Source organism: Grampus griseus (assembly GCF_964374135.1).
Source record: "Grampus griseus genome assembly, chromosome: 14".
In the NCBI taxonomy this organism is placed as follows: domain Eukaryota; kingdom Metazoa; phylum Chordata; class Mammalia; order Artiodactyla; family Delphinidae; genus Grampus; species Grampus griseus.
The window spans coordinates 24044600-24063466 of record NC_139008.1 but is presented as its reverse complement, the minus strand read 5'-3'; the positions used below and the strand labels follow the sequence as shown (position 1 = coordinate 24063466).

Sequence of the window (18867 nt, the reverse complement as noted above, 5' to 3'; positions counted from 1 at the left end):
TTCCCTCTATGCCCATTTTCTAGAGAGTTTTTTTTTATCATAAATGGGTGTTGAATTTTGTCAGAAGCTTTTTCTGCATCTGTTGAGATGATCATATGGTTTTTATTCCTTAATTTGTTAATATGGTTGTGTCACATTGATTGATTGGGGTATACTTAAGAATTCTTGCATTCCTGGAACAAATCCCACTTGTTCATGGTGTATGAGCCTTTTAATATGTTATGGGACTCTGTTTGCTAGTATTTTGTTGAGGATTTTTGCATCTATGTTCAACAGTGACATTGGTCTGTAATTTTCATTTTTTGTCTGATATCTTTGTCTGGTTTTGGTATCAGGGTGGTGGTGGCCTCGTAGAACAAATTTGGGAGTGTTCCTCCCTCTGCAATTTTTTGGAAGAGTTTGAGGATGATAGGTGTTAGCTCTTCTCTAAATGTTTGATAGAATTCACCTGTGCAGCCATCTGGTCCTGGACTTTTGTTTGTTGGGAGATTTTTAATCACAGTTTCAATTGCATTACTTGTCATATGTCTGTTTATATTTTCTAATTCTTCCTGGTTCAGTCTTGGAAAATTTTACCTTTCCAAGAATTTGTACATTTCTTCGAGGTTGTCCATTTTATTGTCATCTAGTTGCTTGTAGTAGTTTCTTATGATGCTTTGTATTTCTGCAGTGTCAGTTGTAATTTCTCCTTTTTCATTTCTAATTTTACTGAGTTGCATCCTCTCCCTTTTTTTTCATGATGAGTCTAGCTAAACGTTTATCAATTTTGTTTATCTTCTCAAAGAACCAACTTTTAGTCTTACTGATCTGTGCTATTGTTTTCTTCATTTCTAGTTCATTTATTTCTGCTCTGATCTTTATGATTTCTTTCCTTCTACTGACTTTTGGTTTTCTTTGTTCTTCTTTCTCCAGTTGCTTTAGGTGTAAAGTTAGATTGTTTATTTGAGATTTTTCTTGTTTCTTGAGGTGAGTGTACAGCAGATATTAGCACAACATTGTAAATCAACTATACTTCAATAAAAAAATAAATCTAAAAAAATAATAAAATAAAATAGATAAGAAGGACCTACTGAATAGCATAGGGAGCTATACTCAATATTTTGTAATAAGCTATATGGGAAAATAGTCTGAAAAATATATATATATATGTATGTATATGTGTGTGTATATAAACATATAGCAGAATCACTTTGCTGTACACCTGAAAGTAACACAACATTGTAAATCAACTATATGTCAATTGAAAAACATGAGAAAAGTCAACAGGGACGTTGGCCAGAGTCCCCTCGATTCATCCAGACCACCTCCAGCCCAAGCTGCCACTGCTTCTCTCAAGCACATTGTACTGAGAACGCTTAGGGGCCCTGGCCCGGGTGACAGCTTGCTGAACTTTCAGTTGTGCTTGTATATTTTTTATGACAGTCTTAACAAATTCTACCCACTGATGCATTATTTAACCAAATGTCATTTCTCTGCCTTTCTCATTTAAGCATCATCTGTTCGATTTACACATTGGTACCCCCATGAAATTAACATTACACATGTTTCCTTTTGGAGCCGACTGAATTTAATTTAATTTAAATTGTTGTCACTGTCAGTGGCCTTCCAGAGCTGCAGTAGTGCGGGTCTTGTCTCCTCAAAGGCTTATCTTAACCCCATCCTGTCTCAAAAGCTACAACTCTGCTTTCTCTGGTCTAATGTCTAGTCCACATGTAAGATGAGCTTCGTCTGCCAGTTCATTTATAGGGGTTCTTATTTACGAAAGGGTCTTCTCAGAAGTCCCCTGGCTTAAATGAAGCTTCCAAGCCACGGTTGAGAAACCAGGGTCTCTTTGGCCTTCTAGGCTGATCAAGAAGTCTCAACCCAACATGTTAGGGGACTTGATTAATACAAACACCATGGCAAATGATGGTTATCCCACCATGAAGCTCTAGTGGTGAAAGACAAGACATAGCATTTGTTCATTCCACATTTATTTAGAGACTCGCTAGGAGAGAGACTGCGCCTGTCTGGTCCATGCCGGACCCCTCAGTGTGTCCCCAGTAGCAGGCATCTGATAATTATTTCTCAAATACGTGATACTCATTCATACCTTGGAGACATTGCGGGTTTGGTTCCAGACCACCGCAGTAAAGCAAATATTGTAATAAAGCGAGTCACACGAATTTTGGGGTTTCCCAGGGCATATAAAAGTTATGTTTACACTATACTGTAGCCCATGAAGTATGCAATAGCATTATGTCTAAAAAACAATGTACATGCCTTAATTAAGAAATATTTTATTGCTAAAAAATGCTAACCAGTCTCTCAGCCTTCACTGAGACGTAGCAGTAACATCAAAGATCACCAATCACAAGTCACCATAACAAATATAACAATAATGGAAGAGTTTGGAATATCGCGAGAATCACCAAAATGTGACACAGAGACACGAAGTGAGCAAGTGCTGTTGGGAAAATGATGCCGATAGACTTGCTCAACACAGGGTTGCCACCCACCTTCAATTTGTAAAAAATGCAGTATCCGCAAAGAGCAATAAAACGAGGTGGGCCTGTGTCCATCCTGTTGTGCGCTGCCCCGCCCCAGGGCATAGCACTCACGGGCATTTATAATTATGTATCAAATGAATGGTGTCACGTGCTCAGGAGACTTCTAAAAAAATTTTTACAGTGATCTTAAGCTGTACTTGTGCCACAGATGTCAGCCAAAGTCTGATGGCGTCTACTCAGTCTCAGGAGAGATCGTGACGAAGACACCCTAAATGCAGCAGGAGCGAACTGAAGTGAGCTGGGGGCGCACACTTGGCCTGGACTTGGAGTTTGGTTGGGGGCGGGGTAATTGCATAATAACAATTTCCAAGTACCGGAGAGGCTGCAGTGCTGTCTTTGAAGGCAGAATTAGGACCAGCGGATGAAACCTTCTGGCAGGCGTATTTTGGAAAAAAAACAGCTCAACACTGTCCACAAGCGTGACTAGCTGCTGCATAAGGCACTGAGGTGCGCATCTTTGGAGGCATTCAAGAAAGAACTGACAGACCCTTCACTATGTTTTCACTATGTTTTTTGTCATTACACTAGAGAAATTTCAAAAACACAGGAAAGATAGCTGATTCACTTTCTTATAAAGCAGAAACTAACACACCATTGTAAAGCAATTATACTCTAATAAAAATGTTAAAAATAAATAATTTAAAAACCCCAAACAAACACAGGAAAGGATTGTGAAAAACCAAACGGAGACCCCCACCCCTTTAAAAAATTCTGCAAAGTACTGTTTTTACCTCTTTGAGACCTGGACTCACGGCCTTTCTTTTGCCTGAAGAGACACCCTCTTTACCTGGCTCCCACCTCCTCATGTTTCAGATCTGGGCTTCATTGTTGCTTCTTCAGAAAAGTCTGAACACCTGGTCTGCATTGATCCCCCCACCCCGTCTTCCTCCTGCTGGTACTCTGCACCTTTTCTTCATTGCATTAAACATCTTTTGTAAAATATGTTTGTCTCTTCCCTTCACTCACCCCACTACTGGACTGTAAGCTCCTTGAAGACAAATTCAATATCTGTTTCATTCTTGTGAGCATCCCCCAGCTCCTGGCGGGGACATTGCTCATGGTAGATGCTCAGTGAATATTTGTGAAGGAAGGAAAGAAAGCACGTCTGTGCTCACTGACGTGGAGAAGGTGTCAAGAGCATATTGTTGAAAAGAGAACGCATATGACAAAGCAGAATGTACACAATGGTATGTAATGTGTGTGCATAAAAATATTTGGCAGACGTTCACCAAAATGTTAACAATAGTGATATCTGGATGCTCTACTATTTGAGTTTTTTCTTTTTTTTCCTTTCTTCATATTTTTCTGTATGCTTGAATTTCCTATAGTAAGTATATGTTAATCTACATAGAGACACCAAAGAAACCATCCAGAGCTGGCAAAGCTAGATGGGCTTTGTGGTTTAATCCTGTAACTGCAGCTCCCAAGTGCCGTGTTCTCCGGTCTGGGCGTCTGTCCCTGTGCCCTAGTCTCACCAGTGCAGGGAAACGGGTCTATCGTGATCCCAGGTGCACCTGCGATTCTGTGTTACTCATTGCCATGAGCCCTCTTGCACGTGTATTTTGACATCTGTTTCTTCCTTCAACGGGAATGTATTCAGTGTGTCCCAGGTGCTTCTGGCATTGTCACTGGACATTGGGCTGAGCCCCAGGGAGGCAGAAGTAAAGAAAAACGTAATCCCTGCCCAGTAGGAACAAAACCTAATGTTGTATTGGATTAACTGTGTCTGTCACTGCTGTTGAAATCAACTGGACAGCCTGTTAGCACTGGGGATGGCCAAGAGGCTCCCACGGGTACTTGTTTCTCAGAGGCAGGATGGCTGAGGTTTCTGCAATCAGCTCACCTAGATTCAAAGCCCAGCTCCATTATTTCCTAGCTGTTTGGCCCTGGGCAGGTCCCCTCTGTGAATCAGTTTCCTCATCTGGAAAATGGGGATGACAGTGGCACTCATCTCCTAAGTTTGCTGCAAGGACTAAATGGCCGAGTGACCAGCACAGAGTAAAGGCTGCACAAACGTGAGCCTAGGTTATTACTCCCGTCTGCGTGCCGTGATGTGACAGCATTAACGTGACAAATGGGTAACAATTGGAGGAAACATCCCTGTTTAAATAGAAGGCACCTGCAGGACGTATTTATGGTGTAGGATCAGGAGGCAGTGTTAATGGCCCTTATGTAATTACTATAAGGATTTTTATTAGGAAAATTCCAACCAATTTGGCATTAATTAATGTACTGTTACTTTAGTGTGTTACCCTTCTAGTCCTTGGAGAGTTGGAGAAAATAAACCTGTTATTTTCTCAAACCCTTTCCTGAGAAGTAAGTAAGTGTTGTTCTCTCCTCCAGTGGCTCCATTTGTAATAAAAATAGATGAGTCCCTGTGTTTTTCTAGGGCAGGATTTATGGAGCCTTCAAGGACCTTCAGGATAGGTGAAAGGAGGACAGAGATGAAAGTGTCAGGCGACGGGAAGGCTCTTAGGAGAACCTGTGAACAGCAGCTCAGGCTCAGAAGGCAGGGAGGGAGCAGGTGATCTTAACACCTCAAGCTGCAGCCTGCAGGAGGGCCCAGGCTCCACTCTGCACCCTGAAGCCAGGCTTCTCACACCAGCCCACCTGTGGTTCCACCTACAGTCCACTCCTCAGCCACCCTCAGCAAGCCCGTTGTGATGGTTTGTCACTCTCTTCCACTGCAGCCCTTAAAATGGTGCCCAAGGCCCTGCATGGGGCCCCTGCTGTCTTTCCATCCCCATCTCACCCTGTGCTCTGTCGTGGCCTCTGTGCTCCAGCCACACTGACCCTCCTGCATGTCCCCTCACTTACCATGCTCTGTCTCACCCCAGCGCCTTTGCATATGCTGTTCCCTCTGCCTGGGGACACTCTCTGCTCCCCCCTTTTACCTAGTCAACTTCTTACTCAACCTGTAGATCTTACTCCAAGGAATGCATCCCTTGAGCTCTGACTAATATATTAGTCTGCTCAGGCTGTCATAACAAAATACCACGTAACAACAGACACTTACTTATCACAGTTTTGGACCCTGGGAGTCTGAGATCAGGGTGCCAGCTGGTTGGGTTCTGGTGAGAGCGCTCTTCCTGGCTGGCAGGCTGCCTTGTCCCTGTGCCCTCGTGTGGCAGAGAGAGAGAGAGCAAGGTCTCTGACGTCTGTTCTTATAAGGGCACTCATCCCATTGGATCAGGGCTCTTCCCTTATGACCTCATCTAACCTTCATCACCTCCTAAAAGGCCCATCTCCAACACAATCACATGGGAGTTCGGCCTTCAACATAGGAATTTGGGTGAGTGACACAGTTCCTTTCATAGCAAGTCATATTTTTGAAAAAGGAACAGAACAGTTAGGAACAGAAACAGGGGTTTGATGACATTATGTTACAGCTTCCCGGAAAGGGAAACTGGGTGAGTACAGTGGGAAGTGAGCTGGAAAGGGGAGAAGAGAAATAGAATGCAGTTCCTTGCATGTCGTTATGTAAGGTAACTGTAATGACAGCCGCCATTTAATTTTCTTCATATCATGGAATTGTATGTGTTTATTGTCTGTCTTCCCTTTGGGAAGGTCTGCTCTTCAGAAGCCCAGCCTCTCGGTGGCATGTGCTTTGCTCTGTTACACCTAGAACACTGCCTGCCTGGCATGTCATAGGTGCCTGTTCCAGTTACTACTGCTGAGTTAAAAAAAAACCACCCCAAACACAGTGGCACAGAACACTTCATTTTTTATGCACATTGATTCTGTGGAATCGGGAATTCAGAAAGAATACCTAGGAGATGGGTGGTGGCATGGACAAAAACCACCACTCTTACTAGGCACTTTTCTGAGCACATGATTCCATGGGTCCCTCCCTGTGAAACAGGAGTCAATATTTTACCCTTTTTGTACTGATAATGGACTAGAATCTTAGAGGTGATATAATTTGCCCAGCCTCACAGAGTTAGAGAGTGAAGAGCTGTGGTTGGAAGCCCGATCTCTCTGATTGCAAAGTTTGCAAAGCCAAACTTCTTTCCACTTGCCATGCTGCCTTTCCAGAGTGACTGCCCATGTTGCCAAAAGTGAAGTAGGCCATCTTGGCAGGGAACCTTCTGCCTCCCAGTAAGATGAGTGGTTCTCAAGCAACAACCGTATTGATTCGCTATAGGGGACTCTGGGAAATATAAAGGGGAAGAGGCTGTTTGGGGGACTAGGGATATTAAATGTCCCATAAGGCGTGAGACAGCCCAACCCAACAAAGAATTATTATCTCTCCCCAAATGCCAGTGACCCCTGTTGAGAAACACTGCTTGAGAAGGGGCAGAAATGTGTGAAATATTAATCTGTACCAAAACCATCTGTAAGGTTACTCAGATGACAATAGAAGCTGTTCTTTCCTTGCATGGTTTAGCTTAGGGCTTGCCTTAGTCCATTTGGGCTACTATAACAAAATACCGCAGACTTGAGTGGCTTATAAACAACAGAAATTTATTTCTCATGGTTCTGGGGGCTAGAAAGTCCTGCAGATCTGGTGTCTGGTGAGGACTTGCTGCTGGTTCATAGAGCACTGTCTTCTCCCTGTGTCCTCACTTGGCAGAAGGATAAGGGAGGTCTCTGGGGTCTGTATTATAAGGGCACTAACCTCATTCATGAGGGCTGCACCCTATGACTGAATCACCTCCCAAAGGCCCCACCTCCCAATACCATCACTTTGGGGATTAGGTTTTCAACATATGATTCTGGGGGGCACACAAACATTCACACCATAGCAGGGGTTAAAAGCCCTCATTTTAGTGGCTGACAAATGGAGATCTGAATCCCAATTCCACAGTGTATTAGCGGGCCCCAGGTCACATAACCACTCTGAGTCTTGACTTCCTTATCTGTAGAATGGGAATAATTAGAATACCTCCCTCATAGGTCTGCTGTAAGAAGTAAATGAGATAATATCTGCTTAAAAACACTCTGCCCGGGCCTGGTACACAGTAGTAGCTGTTCATCATAATAGCACTTTCATCCTTGATGTGTGGGAAAAGTAACATCAGCAGGATGGACAAGAGCTTGCAGGCCTCAGCACAGTGCTTTTGCTGGGTAACCAGCAGAGTGACTGGGACCCAGTGAATTGCAGTGAAATGCACCATACGCCATCAATATTTATCCCACTGGTTTCCATTTATTGAGCAGTACATCATTAGAATATCCCAGGGCTCTTGACAATAAAATCAATAAGACGGTTCAGCCATGGGCTGTGGTTTAATAACTCCAGACTTGAATGAGGGGGAAAAAAAAATCAGTGAGCAGGAAAGTTTCCTGAGTGCTTGATCAGGAATGGAGGGAGACGCTTCTCAGAGCGGGAGAAAAATAATGAGTGAGACAGCCTTGGGTCTCCAGTGGAACAGGAGGCTGAGAGCGTGTGAGGTGGCACCCAGAGAGTATCTGGGTAAAACTCTTTCCACCTTGAGAGATGCAGGTTTTAAGAGGAGGTTGAAAGGAAAAGAAGGTACAAAATGTGGTCCTCAACCCTGACTGCATGTTGGATCCCTTGGGGAGCTTTAAAAACTTGCCAATACTGGCACCCACCAAAGTAATTAAATTATTATTTCTTGGGGTGGGACCCAGGCATGGGTTTTGCTTTTTGTTTTGTTCTCTTACCACGTTCAGGTCATTCTAATGGGCAGAGGTGAGCCTCACTAGCCTGGGCCAGTGGATTCGAACTTCAGCTTGCCTGAGAATCACCTGGAGGGCTTGTTAAAACACAGATTGCTGGTCCCCACCCCAGAGTTTCTGATTCACAAGGAGTGGGGTAGGGCCTGAGATTCTGCCTTTCTAGCAAGATCCCAGATGATGCTGTTGCTGTGGACCAGAGACCACCTTTTGAAAACTTCTGTTCTAGAGCAGTGCTTTCCACCGAGAGTGATTTTGCCCCTCCTCCCAGGGGACACTTGTCAATGAATGGAGACATTTTTGCTTTTTCACAAGCGGAAGGATACTGTTGGTATCTAGTGACTAAAGACCAGGGATGTGACTTAAACGTCTCACAGTGCATAGGACGGCGCTCATCTCCCACAGCAAAGAATTATCTGGTACCAAATATCAATCATGCCCAGACTGCAGAACCCCATTCTAAAGTAGACAGTGGTTTAGAAGCCATTCAGGGAATATGATGCTTTGGGTCCAGATGAGCTTGGCAGTGGGAGCCTGAGTGGAGACCGAGATGCCCAGATTCTTGCTAGGAGCATGCATGGAGCCTAGTATCTGAAGTCAGGTCAGTTTGTTTCTGTTTCTTCATCTCTTCTTCACCTCCTAGCTCTGTGACCTTGGGTGAGTTCCTCACCCTCTCTGAGCCTGGGCCAATTATCTGTAAATGGGGATAATTTCTATATGCAGCATTGCTATGAGAGGTAAGAAGTCTGTGCAAAAAACTTTATAAATATTAAATGCTCAACATATTGGAGTGCAAGTCAAAAGGACAGTGTTTCTCAGCAGACCTTGTGTCTGTCTGTCTGTCTCTCTCTCTGTGGCAGGAAGGTGGTCTCCCAGTGGCTACTCCAGAAAACTCCCAACGAAACCCTCCTGGGCCCCTGAAGCCTGGAAAGCAAATGTCATCTGGACCTACAGGTCCTTCCATGAAATACGAGGCTGCTTGGGCATCAGTCTGTACCTGGCCTTCACCTGCCCTCATTTGTTTAGCAACCTCAGCACATCCTAGTTGGAAAGCAAGTTTGTGGAGTCTAATTAATATTCTCCAAGCTTCCTTCACACTCTCTCACCTTCACGATTTTGCCAAATCCCTATTTGCCATTATGCCCTATTATTTGCATAATGTTTTCATTGCAGTAGACTCGCTTTCATCTTTACTTAAGTCAATTGTATTTTGAAAGTCATTTTGCATCACTGCCAGAAGTGGAGATCTCTCTCTCCCTTGCCATAGAGACAGCAACCATGCAAATGAATCGGTGAAATCACAACAGTGGTCTTCAGTGCCCGTAGTTACTTCTCTTTTCTGCCAGAGACACCAATACTGTGGGCAGATCTCCCCTTGTTGGGAGAGGAAGTTCAGTCCCCGTGCTGTTGAGGAGATGTTTGCGTTGATCTGAGACTCCCTTGGTGGGCTGGCTAATCAGAAAGGCTGGATGAGAATTGAAAAGGGAATCCCTTTCCCATTCTCACTTAGTGCCATTTGATGTCCTGTGTGTGGGCTATGTAAATCTTCCCTTGGGAAGAACACCAGCTCTGAAGTCCTCATGGTCAGGTCCTGCCCCCACCCCCCCCACCCCGCCCAGCTGTGTGAACAATTACAAGTTTCACTGCACTGGGCAAGGGTTCCAGAGTCACCCCACATGGGCTCAACAGCTGGCTTCTCCATTGTCGAGCTGCATGACCATATTTTGCCTGTGTTATAGCTTTTAGTCCTTATAGCATCCCTTGGAGGTGAGCACGCTTTGACAGATGAGGAAACAAAGGCACACAGCAGCCAAATGACCTGTGAGTAAGTGGTGGGTTCAGGATACAGACCCAGGCTGAGCCCCTACATGGGATGGCTGAGTTCAGTAGTGCAGGATGGGTTCCTCAAAAAATAACTTAATAAAAATTAAGTTACCATATGATCCAGCAATTCCACTTCTGGGTATATACCCAAAAGAATTGAAAGCAGGGTCTCAAAGGGATATCTGAACACCTATGTTCATAGCAGCTTTATTCACAAGAGCCAAAAGTTGGAAGCAACCCGGCTGTTCACTGACAGATGAATGGATAAACGAAATGTGGTACATACACACAGTGGAATATCATTCAGCCTTAAAAAGGAAGGAAATTCTGCCACATGCTACAACATTTTGCTACATGAAAGAAGCCAGTTGCAAAAAGAACAAATATTATATGATTCCACTTATGTGAGCACCTAGAGGAGTCATAGAGACAGGAGTAGAATACTGGGTGCCAGGGGCTGGGGGAGGGGAATGGGAGTTAGTGTTTAATGGGTATAGAGTTTCAGTTTTGCAAGACAAAAAGGTTGGTGGTGACGGTTGCACGACCATGTGAAGGTACTTAACACTACTGAACTGTAGGCTCAAAAATGATTAAAAAGGTAAATTTTAAGTCATGTGTATTTTACCACAGGTTTTTTTTTAAAAAGAAGAAATTCAGGATTCTTGGAGGGCCTGTGGGAGGGTGGTGCAAGGAAGGGATGGGGGAGGGGGTCAGGGATGGCTTGGCAGAGAAAGGGCCATTTCTCCTGAGCCCCGAAGCGTGTGGCCTGGCCAGCTTTATCCTTGGACTTGCTCCCTCAGTTCCCCTCTCCCGACTCCACGATCCCTGCTTAGTATCTCCTCCCCTCACTTCCCATCAGGTTAGGTTGGAGGTGACATGACCACAGGAGTCAGAGCAGCAGCCCTGATGTTAGAGACATGACCAGGCACTTGCCCGGCTCCTCCCAGGGAGGCCTGGGGCTCCTGAACAGGGAAGAGCGGGGTCCAGGCCTCAGCCAGTTCACATGAGCGGAGACCGTCCCATGCAACAGCTCGGCCCTGAGGCTTCCACTTCGGCCCCCTGGGCGCTGAACGGCTTAATCCATCAGTCCGAATCGTTCATTCTCTGAGGGCCTCTCCTGATGTGGTATATACCAGGGAGTATCACTCAGCCTCGAGAGAGAAGGAAACCCTGCCATTGCGACAACATGGATGGAACTTGAGGACATGATGCTAAGTGACATAAGCCAGAGAAAGACGAACACTGTGATATCACTTACATGTGGACTTAAAAACAGTTAGACTTTTGGAAACAGGGAGTAGAGAAATGGTCACCAGGGGCTGGGGCGTGGAGGAAAGAGGAGAGGTTGGCAAAGGATACAAACTCGCAGCAATAAGATGAATAAGGTCTGAGGATCTAATGTGACTGTATCCTGGTGACCATAGCTGATAGCACTGTGTTGTACAATTGAAATTTGCTGAGAGGGTAGAACTTAAATGTTCTCACCCCCAAAATACATAATAAACAAACGAATAAGTGAGGTGGTGGATGTGCTAACTCACTAGATGGGGAGAATCATTTCACAACGTGTAGTATATCAGATCACCCCAATGTACAACTTGAATTATCTTACAACTTTATATGTCAGTTATACCTCAATAATAATAAATTATACCTCAATAAACCTGAAAAAGGGAGGGAGGGAGGAAGAAACTAAGTGAATTACCAAAAACCAACCCTGTCTCAAGGGAGGACAGTTTTCTATTCAGTGATGCTAACTCCATGATTGGGCTAGAATCCCAGACTATGGGAATGTTATCTACTCATCTGCTAGAATAAAGCATGAGTTTGTCTCTGAGCCGACACTCTACAGAGAGGGTGACTCATCAGTTACTCAGGGCCTCTCAGCCTCAGAGTCCTCCATGGTGAGATGGGGGTAATAATCACGGTGCCTGCCTCGTAGGCCTTAGGAAAATTAAGTAATGAAATCATGTATGCATAGTGCTTAGGGGTCAATATGCCTCAGACATCATTATTTTTCTAGAAGAGTCTTCAGGACCAAGGAAGGGAAATGACTCGCCTAGGGCCCCACGGCTGATTCACAGCAGAAGCAGGATTTGGACCCAGACTTGTGGCCCTTGGTGTGCTGCCCAGTGAGAGAAAGGCCCTTCGGCCCAAGTCTGACAAAGAACCTGGAGCCTGTCAGGCTTTCCCCTCCGATGACATGAACCCCACTCCGTGCGGTGTGCCTGGTGGGCAAAGGTGCCCCATCCACAAGCACGAATCACCCCACCGTCAGCAGGGCCAGGATGGATCTCTCATCCCTTTTTATTTTTAAAAAATTTTTATTGTATTTTGGAAGAACACTTAGCATGAGCTCTACCCTCTTAGCACAGTTTTAAGTGCATAATACAATGCCGTTGGCTGCAGACACAGTGCTGTACTCAGGTTCTCTAGAGCTCGTTCATCTGCCTTTTGCCTGAAACTTTTTGCCCATTGATGATAACTCCTCATCTCCCCAACCCTTCAGCCCCTAGCCACCATCTTTCCGCTCTTCGAGTCTATGAATTAGACCATGTAAGATAGCTCATATGAGTGGGATCACACAGGATTTGTCTTTCTGGGACTGGTTTATTTCGCTCTGCGCATGTCCTCAGCGTTCATCCTGGTGGGAACGCAAAACGGAGTAGCCTCAATGGAAAACAGTATGGAGGTTCCTCGACATATTAAAAGTAGAACTACCTGTGACTAACCCAGTTTATAGAAGAAGAAGTGACAACCGGAGAGGTGTCTTTCCAAAGCCCCCGCGGTGAAGAGGCAGAGCTGGACCCAGTTCTGAGCCGCAGAGCCCGTGCCTCGCTGGCGGCAGGGAGCTGGGCCCACCCCTGATGCAAGCCCCGTTTGCACACAGCCTCGTCTCCACTGGTCTCCAAGACCCAGCCTCCCCTCTTGTTTGGAACCAAGTCAGAAAGCTCCCCCTCGCAGTCGCCGGAAGAGCCCCTTTCAGAGTATAGGTAGAATGGAGGGCTTTGTTGGTTGGAATAACTATTCCAGTCCAGAGGCTCCTTCGTTTTGCGTTTGTTATTTAGTCATTGTTTTCAGAGGCAGACGCTGCAGAGGGACATCCAGGGTGTGGATGTTTATTTGCAAACGGTGGGCTCTGGGGTATACACAGCCCTGGGACACTGTGCCGCCTTGGGTAGGACGCTGGAGCTGGGCCCACTGGGTCCACCAGACTTGATCCACATCCTTGGGGACGAACAGCCAAATAGAGTAACACTGATGGTGATGAGAGCTATTCTAATGGCCATGAGCGTCCACGAGAGACAGGCTCTGATGATCACATACCCATTTTTACAGATGAGAGAACCGAAACTTAGAAAGGTGGCTTACCTGGTCCAAGGTCATGCAGACCTGCCTGACCAGAGGCCACACTCCTAATCCCTGCAGCTTAACTTTCTCCTCCCAGATCATATTCCTACAAGGTACCACAGGCGTGATCATTGCTAGCATCACGACATGTGCACAACCCATTGACCCTTGCCAAGTACCTTCATCTTCGCCATCTCTTTAGGGCCCAAGGTTTACGTCGTCCTTATTTGACCAAATGATGCTAAAGAGACACACAGAGCTTGGGTGGGTAACAGGCCACAGCCCTCCGTGAGTCCTTGGCCTCCACACCTGCATCACAAAAACATACTTGATATGCTTCCCTACAACCCTGGGTTTTTAACATGTGTCTGAAGTCAGCTTTCCCCGCTGCCTCTAATCACTCTGATTCTTCCACCTATTTTCTGTTTTGTACCACAGGAATCTGATTATACTGTTAAATTCATAGCTTTTTTTTAGGAGCCGGGCAGTGTTTGGGTTTCCGTCTGTAAAGACACACATAGCTCTGACCACATGCCATTGTTTTCTGTCCTGCAGCTGGAAAAAAGTCAACTGACAGGCTTCTAGGAACAGATTTTTGTCTTTTGGAAATGGGGACAATTGGATCGAGCATAGTGGCCATGCTAGGGCTCTGGCATCACAGACCAGCTCCGTTCCCAGCTCAGCCAACTCCTAACTGGGATGTCTCTGAGCTCCAGCTTCCTCAGTTGTATAAGAGGAAGGTAATAACTCTTTTCTCATAGTGGTTTGGATAGAAGTAAAAAAGTCATGCACAGAAATTGTTTTACACATAGTAGGCACTCAGTAAACAGTATTAGAACTAGCAATAAGCATCACCTTTATTGTTAGGTTCCATTATAAAAGTAATCCATTTTACAAAATGCAGTTAACACGGCAAAGTGTAAAGAAGAAATGAAAACCGTCATGCCACCATCTGACCCTCTGTTAATATTTGGGTCCATGTCTTTTAAATTGTTATGGATTGCATTGTAGGACTTCTCTTTGGCTTAATATATTATAGGCAATGTTCTGTATCAACAAGTATTACTAAGACCTTTGGGTCGACTCCTATTTTGGACCATTATACACACTATTGAGGTGGAGGCCCCAGGACCTTTGCACTTGCTATGCCAGCTGCCCAGAATCCTCCTCCATCCATGATAATTGCATGACTCACTCCCTCAGTTCACTCGTTCAGGCTTGTTCAAGTGTATCCACTTCACATCAGCCTACATTTGGCCACCATAGCCAAATAAACGCCGCCCTGAACATGCTTAAATTTTTTTCTTCATAACCTATGTCACTGTTTGCAATCGTATTCTCTATTTGCTTACTTTTTTAGTGGCTTTCTATCCCACTAGCCTAAGCAGCGTTTGGGAAAGGACTCTGTTGTGTCCACTGACAGGACCGGAACTGTGCCTGGCACAGAGGAGATGCCGCATGAGTAACTAATTGAACAAAGAACATCCTATACATAGAGATGGGCATATTTGCCTTCTCCTCCCCCCAGGATAGATTCTTAGGCATGGAGTTACGGGGTCAAGGGGACTGCATATTTAACACTGTATGCTGTTGCCACATCACAGCCAGCTGTGCCAGCTGCCACTCCCTCCAGCAGGGTGGGAGAGAGCCCATCCCCAGTTCCCGCCCCGCTGGGAATCTCACCACAACCCACTGACGATCCCACTCCTGGTGCAGGAGGCTGGGTGCTTTTCAGGAGCACAGTCCCAGAAACGGTGGCCCGGGTGGGGGAGGCCCACCCCCAGGGGGGGCCTCTCTGCCTGGTCTACGGGGTGTTTTCTTGTCCTGTCCAGTGACCCTGTGTCTGAGCAGCTTGCCAGAAAGGGCGATGCAGGAGCCGGGGGTGTGGAGCAACTATAGGAAGCTGGTTACTGGCACCTGGCAAAGGGCACCATGAACCTCGGCCCCTTTGAACAGTACCGCACCCTGCTGCAACTCGGGGCAGAGAACTCGCACATTCAGTCTCCTGTTTATTCGATAAAACCCCTCAGGGTCCAACCATGTGCCAGATGGGGAACACTGCCATCGTGGTCATGGAGCCAGCCCGAGACTGTCCCACCAGTTTGATGGGTCCTCGGCAAGGCGCTTCGCCCCCCTGAGCCTCACCTTCTTCCTCTACCTCTGGGCTCATATGTGGACAGGGCTGGTCAGGGCACAGGCGAGGGGCAGGTGTGTAAAGGATGGAGGTAGACTGGGGGGCAGGGGGAGAGGAACAGGCAGCGTCTCAGGCCTGGAGGCATTGTTTGACTCTGAGATTCTGGAACTTTCGTTGGCCTTTGCTTTTAAGGATAGCTGCAGTGCTCTGAGGTCGAGTGCATCCAGCTTTTACAGCGTGGCTCCCCTCCTTCCCTCTGCCTAAGCTGTCTCAGTGTGTGTGTCTGGTCATGTGTGTTTGTCTCCATTTATGTCCGTGTGTCTGTCTTTCCCCGCGTTTCTGTGTGGGTCTCTCTACATGCGTGGTCCCCCGTATGCGTGGGAGGGGAAGGTCCTCCTGTCTGTTTGCAGGTCTCTCTCTGCGTTTCTCTCGATGTGTGTGGCCTCTCTGTATCCCTCCCCTGATCCCCACCTCTCATCCCCATCTCCATCTCTCTGTCTCCTTTCTGTAGATATTTTTTGTCTTTCTCACCCACCCTTATCCCCAAAATAGCTGTGCTCCAGAAGAACTCTAGGTTTTTGTTCCCCCTTGTCTTTACTGCTCCCCAGACCGACCGTCTGACCCAAGGATGGCTTTATGCTATTCACGCCCGGGAGCCTCTGCTGCTGGTGTGGCAGTGTATCCATGTCTGCGTCTGTCTGTCTGTGAATCTGCTCTGCTTTCTAAAAACCCTAGAGAGAAGTTACAAAAGGCGTTTCTCATCGTCAACACCCAAGTCCCCTTAGACACCAGCGGCCTTCACTCCCCGTACTGCTCTCCAGTGCAGCAGAGCGGGGGTGGCAGGAGCGGGGCTGGATTGGGGCCCCTACTCTCGCCTCTGTGCGCACTCGCTGTGTGACCGGGGGAAACGTGCTGACCTCTCTGAGTCTCGAGTATGACGTAGAATTCCTCCTGGAGCTAAGTAATGACCCACACAGAGCCCCCAGGACCGGCACTCAGATGACGTCAGCTCCTCTGGACCAGAGCAGCCCGTCTTCTCCAGAATGCATTCATTCACTCACTCATTCAACAACATGGCAAGAGACATCCAGGGCTGGAGAGCGTGGCTGTTCCCAAAGGCCTCATAAAGCTCACTTGCTGGGAACTCCAGATCATTGTTACCCAGAGGCCTTGGGGCAGGGGTGAGCAGTATTATCTGAGTGCCACCGGGAACTCCTACAGAGTGGACTTCCTGTGAAGCATCGTATCCACGTTTAAACCTTTGAAAAATCACCCAATGAAATCCAGGGAGAAAAAAGTGACACAAGTAGCCATTGTGTTTTTGTTTTTGTTTTTGTTTTTTTTTTCGGTACGCGGGCCTCTCACTGTTGTGGCCTCTCCCGTTGCGGAGCACAGGCTCCAGACGCGCAGGCTCAGTGGCCATGGCTCACGGCCCAGCTGCTCCGCAGCATGTGGGATCCTCCCGGACCGGGGCACGAACCCGTGTCCCCTGCATCGGCAGGCGGACTCCCCAACCACTGCGCCACCAGGGAAGCCCAGTAGCCATTGTTTTTAAGCATCCCTCCCTTTGTTTGATAAAGAGTCTCCAAGGGAGGCGGAGAGAGGTTACAGCCAGCCCTGTGATAATTACGCTGCCTGTGGGCTGTGGTTGTGGGAAAGAGAATGTAAGCTTTTCTCGTATGTCATTATCTTTTTACTTTGGATTCTCACATTCCTTAATCCATTCATAATCCATTTGTGAAAACAGCCTCACATCCCATGTGCTTTTGTGCTCAAGACTGTGTCCAGGACTGGCAAGTAGGAGGGTTTAAGGATTCTGGGTGGTTGGTTGGATGGATGGGTGGATGGATGAATAGGTTGTTGTGTGAGTGTTTAAAGGGACATGATCCTTCCAGGCACACCTCTCGTACGACCACCAGGAAGGCCCAGTGTATTTGCAAGTGGTTTGGAGAGATCAGAGGGTGGTTAGGATAACCTCTGCTCCCCAGTTTGTCTTCAACCAGAGCCAAGCTGTTAATTATCCCCAGGCTCACAGCTACTGACTGAACAGTCAAGGAGACAAAGATGGTGGGGTATCAGGAGAGCCGGGGAAGTGGGCTCCGGAGCTTTGGGCTAAACTCTCTGCGGTCTCCTCTGTCCCTGTGGGCAGATTGTTCACTCCTCCCCTACCCTCCAAGAGCACACTTCTATCATAAAACAATTGAGCATTGCCTTCTGTTTTTCCCACTTGTCTGAGAGCTCCTCAAAGGCAAGGATTTTTTCCCCCAATTTTAATTTTCTAGTACCTAGCACAGTATGTGGCACGTAGTATAGGCTAAGTTAATATTGCGTGGATCAGTGAGTTGATCGTTAGATGTTTGGAAGAGTGGATGCATGGATGGTTTGCTTGGAGGAGGATGGGTGAGTGGATGAATGGATGGTTGGGTTTTTTGGGGGAGGTGATAGGCCATTGAATGCTTTGCTAGGTGGGTAGTTAAATGGTTTGTTGGATGGGTGGTTGAATTTGGACGGATGGATGGATGGGTGGGTGGGGAGGGCGGATGAAAAGATGTAACCTTATTGACTACCTAGAGTCAGCCTCCCACATGATACAGGAATCCACCTTGCAATGCCTCTGACTTCCTCAAGTACATGCCGATCTACCTGCAATAACTAATTTACAAGATATTTCATTAACTAAGCAGAATTGTTATAAACATTTCCAAATTCTGGGTATGGTAATGTAGTGTATATTAGTGGTTAAGCACATAGGCTTTGGAAACAGACCTGGGTTTGAATCTCAGCGTAACTTAATTAAAGCAGTGTGACCTTGAACAGATAAATGGCTTGGCCTCGCTAAGCTGTGGTTTCCTCATTTGCAAAACGGAGATAAAGGCCCTACCTTTCAGGGTTGCTATAAGGATTAAATGAAATAATTAATGGTAAGGACTGCTGAATGCTCAAGAAGAGGTACTGTAATCGTTATGGTACCAAAATGTACCCACCTGTAACTTTTATTTTCACCAAAAACCAGATGTGTGCCAGATATTCTTACAGTGTTATGTATCCAATGACAAACATTCTGATACAGTCCCTCATCTTTTGGCGTTTATGTTCTAGTAGGGGGGTTCAGACAATAAACAAGGAAACAATTTCAGATGGTGTTAAATGCTATGCAGAAAATCGAAATAGGTCGAGGTGAAAGAGCGTGATGTGGTTGGTGGGGGCCGGGTGGCCTTATTGTGACCTGTGAACTAGTGACACGAAGATGTAGCCATACGAAGATCTAGGGAGAGTGTGTCCCAGGTGTCAGGAATGGCCAGTGGAAAGGTCCCAAGGCAGAGACGAGCTTGCTCAAGGAAAAGATAAAAGGCCAGGGGGCGAGGTAGA

At 46.4% G+C, this 18867-nt stretch overlaps 1 protein-coding gene across 1 annotated transcript in view; it reads left to right on the top strand.

Annotated features, from left to right (window-relative positions):
* XYLT1 (xylosyltransferase 1) overlaps positions 1 to 18867 on the top strand; it is a gene marked incomplete at its 5' end in the record, with an annotated part of 186322 nt that overhangs the window by 88894 nt on the left and 78561 nt on the right. The gene's annotated exons all lie outside the window — the stretch shown is intronic.